The following is a 16379-nucleotide window of genomic DNA, read 5'->3' as shown; positions in this document are numbered from 1 at the left end:
CATTGCAAAACTGTTGCAGTATTTCAAATCCGAGTGTTTTCGACAGGTGTCAGTATCTTCTATCTGCGGTAGAAATGATAAATTGTTGTTATATAACACACCATAACCAGCCACAACACAATCATCGATAGACACATCGTTTAGATGTTAAGAAAATCGTATCATAATTCTATAATTGTAACGGCCACACTCAGAGTGATTATTTAATTTAAATGTTGTGAAGAGTCTCTCAAAAATGTGTGGAGTTTATATCAAAATCTTAATTAAAAAGTTAAATAAATAATGTCTCTGAGACTGGCTGGTTTACATCGAACAAGATAAATGCAAAATTAAAAATAGAATAGCCAGATTAATCGACAGCATTAACTTTTTTGAAGCCCTTTAAAAATAGAACAATTTTAACATCCTGGAAATCAGTAATGTAGTCTTCAAAGTAGTCTTCCTCTAGATGCCCAGCCCCCAGGTACATAGCATCTTTGTATTTAAAATGTAAGAAGTGAGATTGTCTGTGGAGGGACTGGTAAAAGGTAATAAATAAAGAAGATGTCATGTCGTTTATGGCATTTATGGCGCACGACACCATTCTCAGACCGCCGGGAATCGGTTCCGATAGGTATTACAATGTACCTATACAAAAAAGAACACATCTTTTGGCAAAATTAGGCAAATTGTTAAATATACTTAAGCAGTTTTCTTTTTCTCAGCAGATCGAAGTGTAATGGATGTTATTAAATTACCCAGGTTCTGGGCCGGGGAGGGGGGCAAATTATGCAAAAATAAATCAGATTTTTTATAAGCTAGGTGTTTATAAAGAATAAAAAATTAATAATTTTTAGTTGTAAAAATATTGTATTGCAAACAAATGGCGAAAATTCGTTTTATTATTTTTAATTTTTATAGATGAAAGTATTTAATAATATACATAGTAGGGACGTCAACATGATCCAGGGGGGGGGGCAGCTGACCGCCCATGGTCCTACTAATGAAAATTCAACTGCGTATAGGACATTGACTCGAGAATGCAACTGTGGTATTTCCTCCTATATCTCGATGCAATCAAAAAACTCGTACGCGATTGATACAATTCTTTTCTTCGAGGCTCGATCGGCGGCGACGCGATCGACAAAAACTCGAGTACGCGGAAGACTCACATTTATAAATCACAAGAAATATATTGGTGCTCACCGGGTATGGAGTACGAACAATGATGGTGAAAAAGCGCAGTAATATACCATTGTGCGGCCAAGATGGCGGAAGCCCGCGTGAGAGAGGGCCCGACCTGCCGCGGGAATACTGCCATTTCCCAGCGGCCGACGAAAAAATAATCATGCAAACTGGTTTTTCTTCAAGGTCATGGTAATAACTATAATTAACTTTTCATTTAGCTCGTTTGACTTGCTGATAATTATTTCTTTTTAAAGCCCGTATATTGTAATCCGAGACTACTAATCTTAAATATGTTTACAAACAAAATTGCAACAATGTTGATTAATGGATTAAAATGCGAAGTAATGGAGGTAACGCCTAGGTGCCTAGGTAGGCGTTATCTCCATCAACTCATTTAAGTTCTTGGGTATATTTTTTATGAAAACCAATACTAAATCTTAGCCGGGCTATTATTATTATTAACAGCTCATTAAAATTCAATAGTTTTGTCGGTCGCTTTTATTGTTTCTATAAAGAAACACACAAAAATTCATCCCCACAGTCATTTTGTCACTGACTTCTTGAAGTGTTATTTGACGTAAGCCAATCAGAAGCGCTAGTAAATAGATAAACTCTTATCAAATAGATAAACTATATCAAAAACTTCAGAAGCCGTCGGGTATAAACTAGTCTGTGAATAGTTGGCTCCTTGAATTGGTCGCGAAGTAATATAGACCGTAATACGGTAACCTTCAATTGAAAACCACACCGGCGTACACACAACAACATTACTGAGAAGTTTAACTTTTGGCGGAAAACATAGAAACTACGTCTAATGCAAAGCCTTGAAAAAGATATGGTTTCTGAATAGTCGGTAACTTGAATATTGGTCGCGAAGTATAGACCGTAATGTAAATGTAACCTTCAATTGAAAACCACACCAGCGCGGGCGTACAGGTTGAAAACGTGAATCAAATTCTTCAAGGTCATGGTAATAACTATAATTAACTTTTCATTTAGCTCGTTTGACTTGCTGATAATTATTTCTTTTTAAAGCCCGTATATTGTAATCCGAGACTACTAATCTTAAATATGTTTACAAACAAAATTGCAACAATGTTGATTAATGGATTAAAATGCGAAGTAATGGAGGTAACGCCTAGGTGCCTAGGTAGGCGTTATCTCCATCAACTCATTTAAGTTCTTGGGTATATTTTTTATGAAAACCAATACTAAATCTTAGCCGGGCTATTATTATTATTAACAGCTCATTAAAATTCAATAGTTTTGTCGGTCGCTTTTATTGTTTCTATAAAGAAACACACAAAAATTCATCCCCACAGTCATTTTGTCACTGACTTCTTGAAGTGTTATTTGACGTAAGCCAATCAGAAGCGCTAGTAAATAGATAAACTCTTATCAAATAGATAAACTATATCAAAAACTTCAGAAGCCGTCGGGTATAAACTAGTCTGTGAATAGTTGGCTCCTTGAATTGGTCGCGAAGTAATATAGACCGTAATACGGTAACCTTCAATTGAAAACCACACCGGCGTACACACAACAACATTACTGAGAAGTTTAACTTTTGGCGGAAAACATAGAAACTACGTCTAATGCAAAGCCTTGAAAAAGATATGGTTTCTGAATAGTCGGTAACTTGAATATTGGTCGCGAAGTATAGACCGTAATGTAAATGTAACCTTCAATTGAAAACCACACCAGCGCGGGCGTACAGGTTGAAAACGTGAATCAAATCAAACGTAACCAAACTCCACGCTCAGCTTCCCTCAATACATTTACACTGCAAAAGGATCTAAATTACATTTGTTTGAACAATCGTATTATGCATGTTATAGGTATCGCATTATGTATTGAGCAAAAAGTGTTTTAATTTGTTTTTACCTATAAGTACAATAAGTAAAGTAGGTGTCATGAGAAGTGATTTTTACATCTCAGAAGTTATAAGAACATTTTTAGATGCAAACTCGGACCTATATTTTTTTGGTTATGCTGATAGGATATAATATAAATTTAAAAGGATAAAAAGCGACATATTATAAAGAAATCGTCTAGTCTAAACTTACCCTAAATAAAATTTTGTTACCTAGCAAATGGAAGCAATTTTTAAAACAACATCATCGTCATAAAAAGGTTACGGCATCAGGTAAGCATACATGAATATATATTTTTTATGTTTATTGTGATTGTAGCTAGTATTAATTATGTTTATTTATTGTGGCGCTAACAACACACAACCATAGTCGATACTAAAACATAATTTATCGTTTTTCGTAGTTAACTCTCTCTTTCTAAGATATGTGAACGAAATCGATCCGTACTTATAAAATTTAACGATATATTTTACCTGAGTCTTCGTTATTATGAAATGTGGGAATTTCGATTTCACCTTGAATTAAGAAAGTGTTTTGATTCAGCTCTACATGACCTGTAGGAATTGATTCACATATTTTTTATATTTTTTAGATTCAGGTACATAATTATTATATCCTCTCTATGGATTTTTCATTAGATAAGTCAAAGTATAGTAAATTATAGTATTATATAGTAGATAAAAAAATCTTAAGCTTGAACAAATTAGTAGATTGTTTTTTCTAAATTATGGCAACTTTTTCGGCGAATTTATACGATTTTATAACGGTTTTTAGCACACCATAGAAGAAAAACCTAATTTTTAGGGTTCCGTACCTCAAAAGGAAAAAACGGAACCCTTATAGGATCACTTTGTTGTCCGTCTGTCCGTCCGTCCGTTTGTCAAGACCCTTTTTCTCAGCAACGCGTGGAGGTATGAAGCTGAAATTTATATCAATTACTCAGGTCTACTGTCCCTTGAAGCTGTGAAAAAATCAAACTTCTAAGCCAACGCAATCAAAAGATACAGCCGTTTATGCCGCAAATTTTCGACACTTGCAAGGGAATCAAAACCTACAGGGTGCTTCCCGTGAACTCAGAATCTTGAAATTTGGTACGAAGCAACGTCTTATAGCATAGATAAAGGAAAAATTACGAAAACCATAAATTTTTAGTTACATCACATAATATATTTTTTTTTAATAATTTTAAACTTACTACCCATTTCGCATTACGCGTAGAGGTATTAAATTGAAATTCATACCAAATACTCAGGTCTATAATACCTTTAAGCTGTCGGAACCCTCGGTGCGCGAGTCCGACTCGCACTTGGCCGGTTTTTTTTTAAACATGAAGTGAAATATTTAAATCACAATAATTATTAAACTTGCATAAAAATATGAAAATCAACACAGCAACATTGAAGACGTGTCCTTAATAATGAACGAGTAACCATATTGCGATGGTTATCACGACCAATGTCAGACTACCTGTAAAGGGTGTTGTACTTTCATCCCAATGTACACAACTCACACAAGGTTTCGCTTTTTATATGCACACGACTTTAAATATGGGGTTTACAAGTTTATTACTTTCGTTTGTAAGATTGGAGAGGATGTTTGAAGCACGCTTATGGTACTCGCCGTAAGATGTTTTAAACTGGTGTAAGGGTAAATAACAGACAGTGGGATGGTGCCGTTTGGATGCAGTCTGTATACTGCATCCAAACTGCACCATCCCACCCGCCCCCGCACGCTCCGCTCTCCCGCGCATGGAATCAGTACAAACAACGCGTGCGCTCACTCTAACCTTGTTTTTGCTCCTGATTCCATGCGCGGGAAAGCGGAGCGCGCGGGCGGGTGGGATGGTGCAGTTTGGATGCAGTCTGTATGCGGTTCACACGACTGCACACCAACTGCAACTGAACTGCAACCCGACTGCGCGTTTGGTTTGCAGTTCTTTAATTGCAGTCGTGTCAACTGCATTCAAACTGCACCTGAACTGCAATTTGCGGTTGGATTGCAGTTGAGATGCGGTCCATCTGTATAGACCCTTAGTTTAAAGATTTTCTAAAATACTTATTCATTACTAAGTGACAATACTAGTATGGATTTTTACAAAAATATGCATACTTTGTAGCGACAATATTCAAATTGACATTACCTCGAAGTTTCCTATCATTAATCGGTAATGGGTGCATCTGAGCGAGTTAACGTTTGTTTACGTGGCGTAGTACTTGTGTGCACGTACTGTTTACATCGGCCATTGTCTTCATCGCTGGAAGCGGCCATCTTGTATTGGAGATGTTTTCCTATACTTACCTAGGTTCTACATGAGTATATATGTTGTTTGTTTTTTTACAAAATAAGGGGACAAACGAGCAAACGGGTCACCACTCAGCTCTAACCTGATGGAAAGCAACTATAGTCGCCCATGGACACTCGTAGCATCAGAAGAGCTGCAGATGCGTTTTGATATGTAATATGACAGGGGTTAACTTATAGGCCCCGTTCACTTATGCATACGCTACTTAAGTCTTCACCCTATAGTTCTATTAAATTCGCTATGGATATTATGCTTAGGTTAGACTTGCAAATGAAAAAAAAAACTTTTATTTCCGAGAAGGTTACCCAGGAACTCTTTCTGGAAAGTAAACGTTGCTATCCACCGGTTCAGGAACTAGCCCGGCGATAACAACCGGTGTAAGAAACTCGCACGGGGCCACTTTTTAGCAGATGCTAATGCGGAATTAATCAGATTCTCGTCGGGACAAAGCAACTAGATAGTAGATGCAAAATTGATAATTCATACTTTTATTGGTACTACTAATATATTATATTCTGTGCTTTTACTAATATTATAAATGCGAAAGCGTGTCTGTCTATCTGTATGTCTGTTACCACTTCACGCCCAAACCGATTTTTCTGAAGTTTGGTATGGAGATACTTTGAGTACCGGGAAAGGACAAGGATACTTTTTATCCCGGAAAAATATACGGTTCCCGCGCGATAAACGAATTTTTTCACAACGTCGCGTAGTAGCGGCCGTCATCTAGTTCCTAATAATTTGGCTTCAATAAAATCAGGTTTATTAATAAAGTATTAAGTATTTTATGCCAATGGGGATTGTCCATTTTTTTTTAATTTTGCTCATTACAAAAACATTTCGAGGAATAAGGTCAGTGATCGTTTTTCTGTATATAAACGAAAAAAATACCCATTAGTTACTTATATTTTTGAACAAATATGTTTAACCTTTGTTTGACCTTCAATGGCGTTAAGTTAGCAATAAATTCGACCAACATTACGTTTCGAACTTTTGGTAAGCTTCTCGTATCAGCTTTCACATAATGAGAACTTGCATTTGACGAACCAGCCATTATAAATAAGATTGAAAGGAAATTTAAAACATACTCAGAGGTCAATTGTCCGCTGATGATGACGTCAGAGCGAAACTTTAAAAATTTATTGGGAAAAAACTAGCCAATGAATTTCAAAATTATTTAATTTATATTCTTAAAATACCCTATTTTAACGAAAAAAAAAGTACATGTGATTTTTTTTGGACAATGCCCATTGAAATTAACCGGATATTAAAAATATTCAAATTCTACACAACAATAATAATTGTAGGTTATGTTCGTCATTTACGGCAATAACCATTAGTGCAGCTTAATTACATAAAAATACCGATGAAATAGGTTAATTCAGCATAAGTATGACGTTTGGCCCTCCTTAACAGCTGTAGTGTTGAAATATAATGATTATTATCACCTCGGAACTCGTTTAAATGCCTATTTAGAGTTTAATGTGTATGATAAATAATAATCACAGCGGTTAACCCGAAATTGAGGTTGTTGAGTTCGCCGGCTATGTAGACCGTGCGATGTGCAAAAAACTTGGCGAGTCCGTGGCGGTGCTCTCAGAAAGTCTTGATAGGAAGTCTGTCATTTGTCCCTTAAAGTCTAGTATTTCTATTGGATAAATAATTACGGGTCGGAGGTTTTATTCTTTCGCTTTATTTTCATTACCTATTTTTTGGGCCAGAAAAATGTAAAAATATGTGATAGTTAATGTGATACAAAGTGTTATGCACATTGTGCAGTTTCAGTAGATAAAAGATGGCTATTGAGTAATTACTAATTATTACTATTTATTATCTGTGAGTATGAAAGTAAACTTTTGACTTACAAAAAATATTATTTTTAATTAAATATTTTTAAGAACATTGTAATAAATATGTTATACAACTAGGTGGAAAAAACATAATATAATTATGTACGTTCGTTGTATCTTCAGTTACGGTTTGCTGTTTTTATAATCAAGTGCGAATTTTACATACAAGTTTAATGAAATGCAACTTTCTTTATAACACTTTTCTCGCTATAAATCCTTGTAGACCAGTACCACTTGTCAGTTCACACCTACAGTATGTAGAACTTGCAGCTTATTAGCACCCTAGTATTACACTATCTAGCATGTTCAGATTAATTTTACCTGTGACAGGGCCTTTATATCGTTGAATTTAGGATCGTTGTGGTAAAAACTTTAAACTGGTGCGTTGTCTGGGCATAAAGCAAAACAAAACAAAAACTATAGTGTGACAGTGTGAAGTCATCAACTGATTTCATGAATGATAGTACCTACATACCTTCACCATGGGAATAAGGTCGCCCCCTGTACTCTGCAGAGCTGTTTCTGTATAATTTGTATTGTGCACTTGTTGTATTTTATTTAGTCATAATGGTATTTATATATATATTTTAATTGTAATTTTCCATCTTTTTAGTAGAGCGAGTCCGTGCGAGTTTCTTACGCAGGTTCTTCTCGCCGGGTTAGTTCCCGAACCGGTGGTAGGCACCAATATAGTCCCGACGTTCAGAGAACATATTTTGAAAAAAATAATATTCTAGTTTAGTGTTTGAGTTTGGTCACACTCGAAAGTGCTCGAACATCGCTTTACGTTAAATAAAAAAAAGTGCTACTGTGCCTACTCAAACCAAATCAATCAAATCAAAAAAAAAGAATGAGTATTTTTTTTAATCTTGAAACTATAATGATGCCTACCACCAACTGCGTACGCTTTCTACATATTGTTATATGATGTGGTAAACAACTAAAGTTTATTTAGCATCAACTCGAGTACATGACTGTCAAAGATAATGACAGAATAAAAGCCAGTAAGCCCTTTGGTTAATGTAGGGATTATGACCTTAATCAGTAAGCACTAAGCGCTAAAATGAGCAGGATAAGATACACCATAATGAAAAGATAAGGTTATGATAACTAGATTAAAAGCCAAAAATAAAGGGGTATGAAGATTTTTGTATGGAGCCTGGCGGTACTGTCCGCTAAATGTGTTCTTTTACGTTCACGAATATTTTAACAACTACAACTCCTATATTGTCACTATTAGCTATGGCAACCTGTATCGAGGGATATACTAAAAGTGTCTTGGGACAACAAATTAAAAAAAAGAAAGAAAAAGTTCCAGTTCTCTAATTTTCCCTTAATGAACAAAATGTGAGAATAAAAAACAAAGTGTTGCATTGCAGTGACCAAAAGTCAAAGAACTACAGGGGCATTAATACCTTGACCTCAGCTATCGAAGGTTAAATATAATATTGAAATAGGAAATATAGTTAACATTTAATTGGTTAACATATAAATATAGTTAACAACCATGGTTTAACTAATAGCCGCTAACCATGAAAGCGACGGTTAATATTCAAAATATTCAAGTATTTGTCGAACTCAATGAATTGGTAATTGGCAATAATGATTTTAACTATTAAATTTTGCCAATTGGACAACACGCAAACTGAAATAATATTGTTTTGTTTATTTTACGGGCGTTCCTATGTAAAGTATATAACTATAAATATATCAATATAAATGCGAATATGTCACGCTTAAATCGATTTTGATAAAATTCGGCGTGAAGATACTTTGGATCCCGGAAAGGAATATTTTATCGGTCGTCAAAATATACGGCGCAACGGAGATACAAATATTTATGTAATTTTAGTTTATTATTGTAATTTGTAGCAAAACTATTTACTTATGCGACGGTCAATTATTGTAAGTTCTACTACGCTCAGACGAATGTTTATATGACTTCTGTTTACAGTTACGAGTATGTTTAGTAATTGGTAAGTTTTCAGCAGTAAGTGCATGTACAGCGTTATATTGTTACATTTTTCATTTGAAATTGCCGGAAAACGAGCAAGCTGTTCGCCTCCTACAAAGCGATTATTGCACGATTATTGTGCATGTCAACGGATTGTGTATAATATGGATGGATAATGGACATCAATCCAAATACACGAGGCGACACAAATGCGTTTACGGTGTTTGTATTTGTATAAACTATTTATTTACTTAATAAATATTTGACGATGTCAAAAATAATGCAGGTGCGCAATGGCTACCTTCATTTTAATTTTAAGGGTTCGTCTGTTATATCAACGACAACAATTAAATACAAACTAACGATATAAGACATTAAAACATATGGAAATGTTTGAGCATGACTCAAATATTGAGTACAATTAACTCATAATGAACTTTAATTTGCCTAATTATTACAAGTAAAAGATGTGTAAACATGGACCATATACACTATTTACATAGTAATATCTATTGAGAACTGTTGCTCGAAGCAACCGTAGTCGAGTGGAAAATAAATACTGTTGTTATTAATAGAATGGATTTAACAATTAATAAGAACTTATGCTACTTAGGAAAAGCCTACAAAAGAGTTCAACGCGCTAATGAAAAATAATTTTTTTGTTTTTTTCGTCACAGTAGTAGAATTTAGTAATTTTAATGAGGATTTCTTAAATAATATACTTGCATGCATATGATTGTGCATATTTCGAGTGCAACCTCGATTACTCACCGTGGGCAGACGGCCGTGATGGTAAACCGAACACCTCCAATGTGCACAGTGTAAACAAACACAGAGAAACAAAAATAAAATGAAAGTACGAGCGAACACTTGACGATAACGTGAAAAGTTACGTCGCGATTGTGACACGGGCGGCGCGGTCCTCGGTCGACTGGCGAATGAGCCGAGCGCCGCCCGCCGCTGACTGCGCGAATTTGCTCGCTCGTTTGGTTCTGATACATGTACGCGATTTGCAGGATGACACCTGTTTGCAGTTTACATGCGATTAATTTCCCTAATTTACAAAACAAGAATGCGTGACAGATTACGAGCTAACTGCAAAAAAACTTGGGAACTATGAAATTACTAGGCTAGTCACAAAATTCTAGACAATTGCAAAATAATCTTGCAGTAAGGATCATAAAGTAAAAATAAAAGTTTTGCTTAAAAATTATAATGTAATTTTTTTTATTGTAATTATAATTAAAAAAAATACATAAATCAAATAACTGTTTTATTTCAATATCTATTTATATTCTAATCTTTTCATCTGAATTAATTTCTAATGTTTTTATTAAAATGAAAATAATTAACAATTAATGATTGATATAGTTCAGCTTTGTGCATAAAGTGCTGCACGCTGATACTGAATATCGGTCTAATGTATCTGAGCCGTGAATCTTCTTCAATCTTCCGTCCGACTTCCATACAAAATCTCACATCCTCAGATTGTGATGAGATTACCGGTTGTCGGCCAATGCATAACTTACCATAATTCTCCGATAACAAAGGAAGCGTTTTGCATAATATCGATCGATTTTTTTTAAATATCCGGTACTTACATTTTTAACCGACTTCCAAAAAAGGTTCTATATTTGAGTGTGGATGTATTTTTGTTTGTTAAAGGGAACATGTTTAAAAAACTGGCCAAGTGCGAGTCGGACACTCCCACGAAGTGTTCTGTATCCTTTCCATAATCCGCGTAACGCATATTGCCTAGGCAATCAATTACGTTTCTTGTATGGGCTCCCATACAAGAAACGTAATTTATTGCCTATACCTTAAATATATGTTTTAATTTTATTTAATTACTGTGTAATAGAACTTTATTCCCAAATTTTAATTGTTAACGAGGACATCTGAATTTTTTTTCTTGTTCATAACATAATTTAATAAATTTGATTAGTATTAATATACGTCCAGCTATTCATAAATAATATTTTATTATTATTTTAGTTAAGTTCGGTACTAACATATTACTTAAAGAACTTAAAATTTCATTTTAACCAAATTCGCTAACCATAATTAATAATTATAGTTATTTTCATTCCTACAGCGACAAAGTTTTTGGTGATTAATATCATATTCTATTAACGCTGATGAGGTTAGTTTATTATGCAAATTATTCCCATGGGACAAGGCAAAAAGCTTCCAAACCTTCACTGAAATTCCATGATAATGTCACACTGACAAAACTGTTTTTAAACTTAATTATAAGGTCAATGAACCGAGCTTATAAAAATGAAATCACATTTAAGTAACATCGTACGTATTGCATAGTACTATATGTATTTTATGTTCTTAATTTAAACTTCGTATGTTTCCGTATCCTGTCGGTCCGCCCTGCCCCGGGGCAGTTCAGATTGCCGAAAACGCTAAATGATTGTCGATACAGTCAGTGCCGTAACTAGCCTTTTTTGCGCCCTGTGCGAGCTTCTACATAACTGCACCTTTGTTTTATAACCGACTTCCAAAAAGGAGGAGGTTATATGTTCGGCTGTGGATATTTTTTACTACATTGGGAAATATCTCTGGGGCGCAACGGAAACTTATAGGGAGCAATTCGAAAAATAAGGATCTGTCCGGTCTGGCCATTCTTGCGCTCCCCAGAGTCTACGCCCTGTGCCTGGGCACCGGTGGCTTCGCCTTATTTACGGCACTGGATACAGTAAACTGTTTAAACAACCATAAAATGTCTCTTCATATCAATATCGATATTATAGTACTAATTGACACCCGCAATCCTGTTGCGCCAAAATTCGTTTATGGTGCGAGAACTATACATTTTTTCAGGATGAAAAGTATCCTATGTCCTTTCCCGGGACTCAAAGTACCCGTATCCAGCCAAATCGACAGATATATAGACAGACAGATAAACAGACAGAGAGACACACTTTCGCATTTATAATATTAGTATGGAAGTATGAGTAATGAATCCCCTACTGATATTTATGCAAAGTGTTGTTTGTCAAGGTTCGATAACTTAACTCTTTTTTAGGGTTCCGTACCCAAAGGGTAAAAACGGGACCCTTACTAAGACTTCGATGTATGTCCGTCTGTCTGTCTGTCTCCAGGCTGTACCTCAAGAACCGCTATAGCTATATTTCTGAAATGTTCACAGATTGTGTATATCTGTTGCCGCTATATCAACAAATACTAAACACAAAATAAATTAAATATTTACGGGGGGCTCCCACACAAAAAACACAATTTCAGCCTATTTTTGCTCTATTGTGGTACGGAACCCTTCGTGCGCGAGTCTAACTCGTACTTGGCCGATTTTTTTACAATCTCCATGCGGCATACCCATTTGAATTAGCTTAGTCGTATGAGAAAAGGTGACATACAGATGATACAGAATATGTTCGTATTACTAATAATATTCATAGGATCGATAAACTCAATTTTCATGATTGAAACGTCAAAAACATGTTTCCTGCTTTGTAGCTAATGTAATAGAGCCCTTATAGGGCCCAAATATTTGTTACAATAGTTACTTAATATGTCTCAATAGTTGCTTATAGGGTCACATCACATTGCAACGTGAGGTGCAGATGCAATGCATTTTAAATAGACCATTCAATACTAAACTTAATTTACTACACAAGAAAATATACATTTAATTAACAGCGCTGTTGGTCTGTCTGTTCTATAAGTGCATTGCAATGCCTCACGACGATGACCCTTAGAAAGTAAAAAATTAACAATAAAATAACTTATATAGGGAATATTAATACTTATATTAATAATTTTAAACTAAAGTGGGCGTACTTCTTCTATACTTATAAAATTACATGTCCTGACTGACTGACTGATTCATCATCGCTGAGCAAAAACTGTAAAAGTTACAGCCACGAAATTTGGTGAGTAGGGTTGTTTTATTAAGTAGACACCCACTAAGAAAGGAATTTTGAAATTCTACCTCCAAGGGGGTGAAATCGGGGTTGACAATTTGAATGAAACTCCGTTATTTCTTGAGTTAGAAACATGAAATTTTATGTTTGGGTTACAGATTAAAAATGATTGGATACATGTTTAAGCGTTTCTGAAAATTCCACCCCCAAGGGGATGAAATAGGAGTTGAAAGTTAAAATGAAAGTCCGTCATTTCTTAAGTTAGAAACATGAAAGTTTATTTTTGGACTGCTGATTAAAAATGAATGGATAGGTATTTAAGCGTTTTTAGAAATTCTACCCCCAAGGGGGTGAATTTGGAGTTGAAAGTTTGAATGAAAGTCCGTCATTTCTTGAGTTAGAAACATGAAACTTTATTTTTGTGCTACTGATTAAAAATGAATGGATACGTACCTATTTAAGTGTTTCTGGTAATTCTACCCCCAAGGGGGTGAAATTGGGGTAGAAAGTTTCAATGAAAGTCCGTCATTTCTTGAGTTAGAAACATGAAAGTTTATTGACGTTTGCGTTTGCTTAAATAGGGTCCGTTTTTACCCTTTGTATAAGGAACCACAAAAACAAAAAGGAGAAAACTATCCATTTTTGTTATTATACTATGTTAACGCGGATGAAGTGGCGGGCAACAGCTAGTTAGTACATAAAGAAGTATTATCAAATTTTGTTGCTTGGATCCTAGACAAATAAGTTGTAACACATCAACAAACACCTTAGTTTGCTTATGTAACCGCTTTATTTAGCCTAATACTAGGTAGTCTTTAAGTTGTTAACGCATCTGTAATAATAAGTTTAATAATATATGCTCATCCACAAGCCTAATAGTAAGGAGGTAAAGTTTTGGACGTTGTAGAAGGTAGTTTTTTGCGTCGACATAACTGATTAAAAAAACCGCCCGCCAATAGAAAGCCAAAATAACTGAAAGTGTATTAAATTTTAAAATTTGAATTGCTTAAATTCTTCGATGAATGATGTGAGTAAAGTATCTGATACACGCTCGTCAACGGCGGTCGTCAACAGCAAAAACGGGTATGCGCGTTGCCAGCCACACTGTCGTCAGCGTGTTGTCAACCACAGTGTTGAATAGATTTTGCGTGGTCGTCAACCGTTGTTGACGACCGTCTATCAGATACTTAACAGCTAGCATCGTCTAAATACAAACTAAAAGGGGTGATAGACGTGCGACCAAGTGCGCGGACGTATTGTTCGACGATCTTTTTTTCTTTTTCCGCGTAGGTACAGGTACTTACTCGCACATCTATCACCCCTTTTACGCTCCTTTCCGTTCGCCTAAACGCGCGGTCAATTTTGCATGTAAATAGAAGAAATAAGCAGTTCCTTTGTGTCGTCTTTCTATATAAATTTTTATGTAAATAGTGTCTTCTGTGAAATAAATGTTAACATAAAAAATACTTAAAATAAATGACAGCGCGACCGCGCCGCTATTTAGATAAATCGTTACATACAATATACAGGGTGTAACAAAAACAAGTGATAATAATTTAGGGTGTGTACGTGTTCCCTGTAGAGAGTTCACTGTGAAAGTCGCAGCGCTGAAAGACCAAAAATTTTTTTCACTTTTGTATGGGGAAACTCGTGACGCTCGGGCCCTTGCCCATACAAAAGTGAAAAAAATTTTTGGTCTTTCAGCGCTGCTACTTTCACAGTGAAATCTCTACAGGGAACACGTACACACCCTAAAGTATTATCACTTGTTTTTGTTACACCCTGTACTTATTTAATAAGTATGCAACTTGCTTGCTTTGACTATGCAAGTATGCAACATCTTTTTCGTCCCGTCGAGTTCACGGCTTCAGGAAGTGACCTCACGTAGGACGCAAAAAGCGCGCCGAAAATAACGCGCCTCCAGAGTCTTAATTAATATGATTACGGCTTTTTATGTGGTGGGAAAGTACTTGTAATTATAGTCGTGTGATAATCATCGTCATAGAACCAACCTTGCTTTATTTATAAGTCATCCATACTAATATTATAAATGCGAAAGTGTGTCTGTCTGTAACTTCTGCATGCCCTAACGACTGAACCGATTTTGCTGAAATTTGGTATGGAGATACCTTGAGTCCCGGGAAAGGACATGGGACACACACGGAAAATTGTACGGTCCCCGCACGATAAACGAATTTTGGCGCAACTGTGTTGCGGGCGTCACTTTACAATAGATAGTACCATATTGTTTAGTATAAATTGGAGGATCCCATATACTTACTATTTTATGAGGTCGATGAAGTTTAAAGAGAAATATAAAAAAACATACACACACACACACACACACACACACACACACGACAAATACTTTTATCAATATAGTTTCGGATATACGGATAAAGGATCCGTAAATAACAAAATATAAATTTTCCGATTACATGCATCAAACAGCGGCATCTGTAAAGTTTTGACATCTATTATAAAGACTAAATTAATATTCAGCACCTTTATATAGTTCTAATTTCATTAACGTCACTAGTGTTAATGACTTGTTAGAATGTCTCATGTCTTCTCTTTCATTAGTATGAAAAACGAGAGAGGGAACGTGATTCTAGTTCGAGCATTAACTTTAACAGACGTTGGTGAAATTGGACCTCAACAAAACATACATTTTGATTAAAAAAGTAGAATTTAGATTTACCTTGAAGTGACCACATATTAGCTGTGATCACGAAAGCAACATAAAACACAATGTAAAGAAAGCTCAACAATGAAATTGAAGTTCCAACCATAAAACTTTATAGTGTTTGAAAAGTAAAAGTTTTAACGAAGATATTTTATTGTTATCCTCATATTAAAATTTTATGTATCAATTCTCAATACTTTTATTTCTTCACTTCGGACACAGAGAAAGAAAAATTAAGTGGAAGTTTAAAGTGAAATATACAGGGTGTAACAAAATTTAGCAATAATACTTTAGGGTCTTTATGAGTTCCCTATATAGAGTTCACTGTGAAAGTAGCAGCGCTGAAAGAGTAATTTATTTTACTTTTATATGGACTTTACGACGCTGGGGCACTTGCCCATATAGAACTTAAAAAAATAGTAATCCACCACCTCCACGGTCATTAGTCAACAAAGATGTGATCTGAGGCTTTCTTATTTACTGCCCATGGTGCGTATACTATTTTTCTCATCGACGGAGGCGGAAAACGGCAACATCGGTAAGCGCAGCGGGAAGAAAGTTGACACGGTGAAATACTATACAGGGGAGAAGGGACACAATAATTATTATAACTTAACTTTGATTTGTTACCAATTTTTTTTGGAATATGAATA

General features: G+C 35.3%; 1 protein-coding gene across 2 annotated transcripts in view; it reads right to left on the bottom strand.

The window, feature by feature from the left end:
• LOC121732321 overlaps positions 1–10084 on the bottom strand; it is a 60538-nt gene extending 50454 nt beyond the window's left edge. Inside the window, exon 1 of one of the 2 annotated variants that reach the window (XM_042122169.1) lies at positions 9919–10084. The gene's annotated coding sequence lies outside the window, so the exon portion shown is untranslated. The remainder of the gene's footprint in view (positions 1–9918) is intronic. The other variant, XM_042122170.1, reaches the window with a different exon arrangement.
• Between the last annotated feature and the right edge of the window lie 6295 nt (positions 10085–16379).

Source organism: Aricia agestis, chromosome 12, assembly GCF_905147365.1.
Source record: "Aricia agestis chromosome 12, ilAriAges1.1, whole genome shotgun sequence".
Lineage (NCBI taxonomy): Eukaryota > Metazoa > Arthropoda > Insecta > Lepidoptera > Lycaenidae > Aricia > Aricia agestis.
The sequence above is the reverse complement of the archived record's forward strand: the minus strand, read 5'-3'. Positions and strand labels throughout refer to the sequence as shown.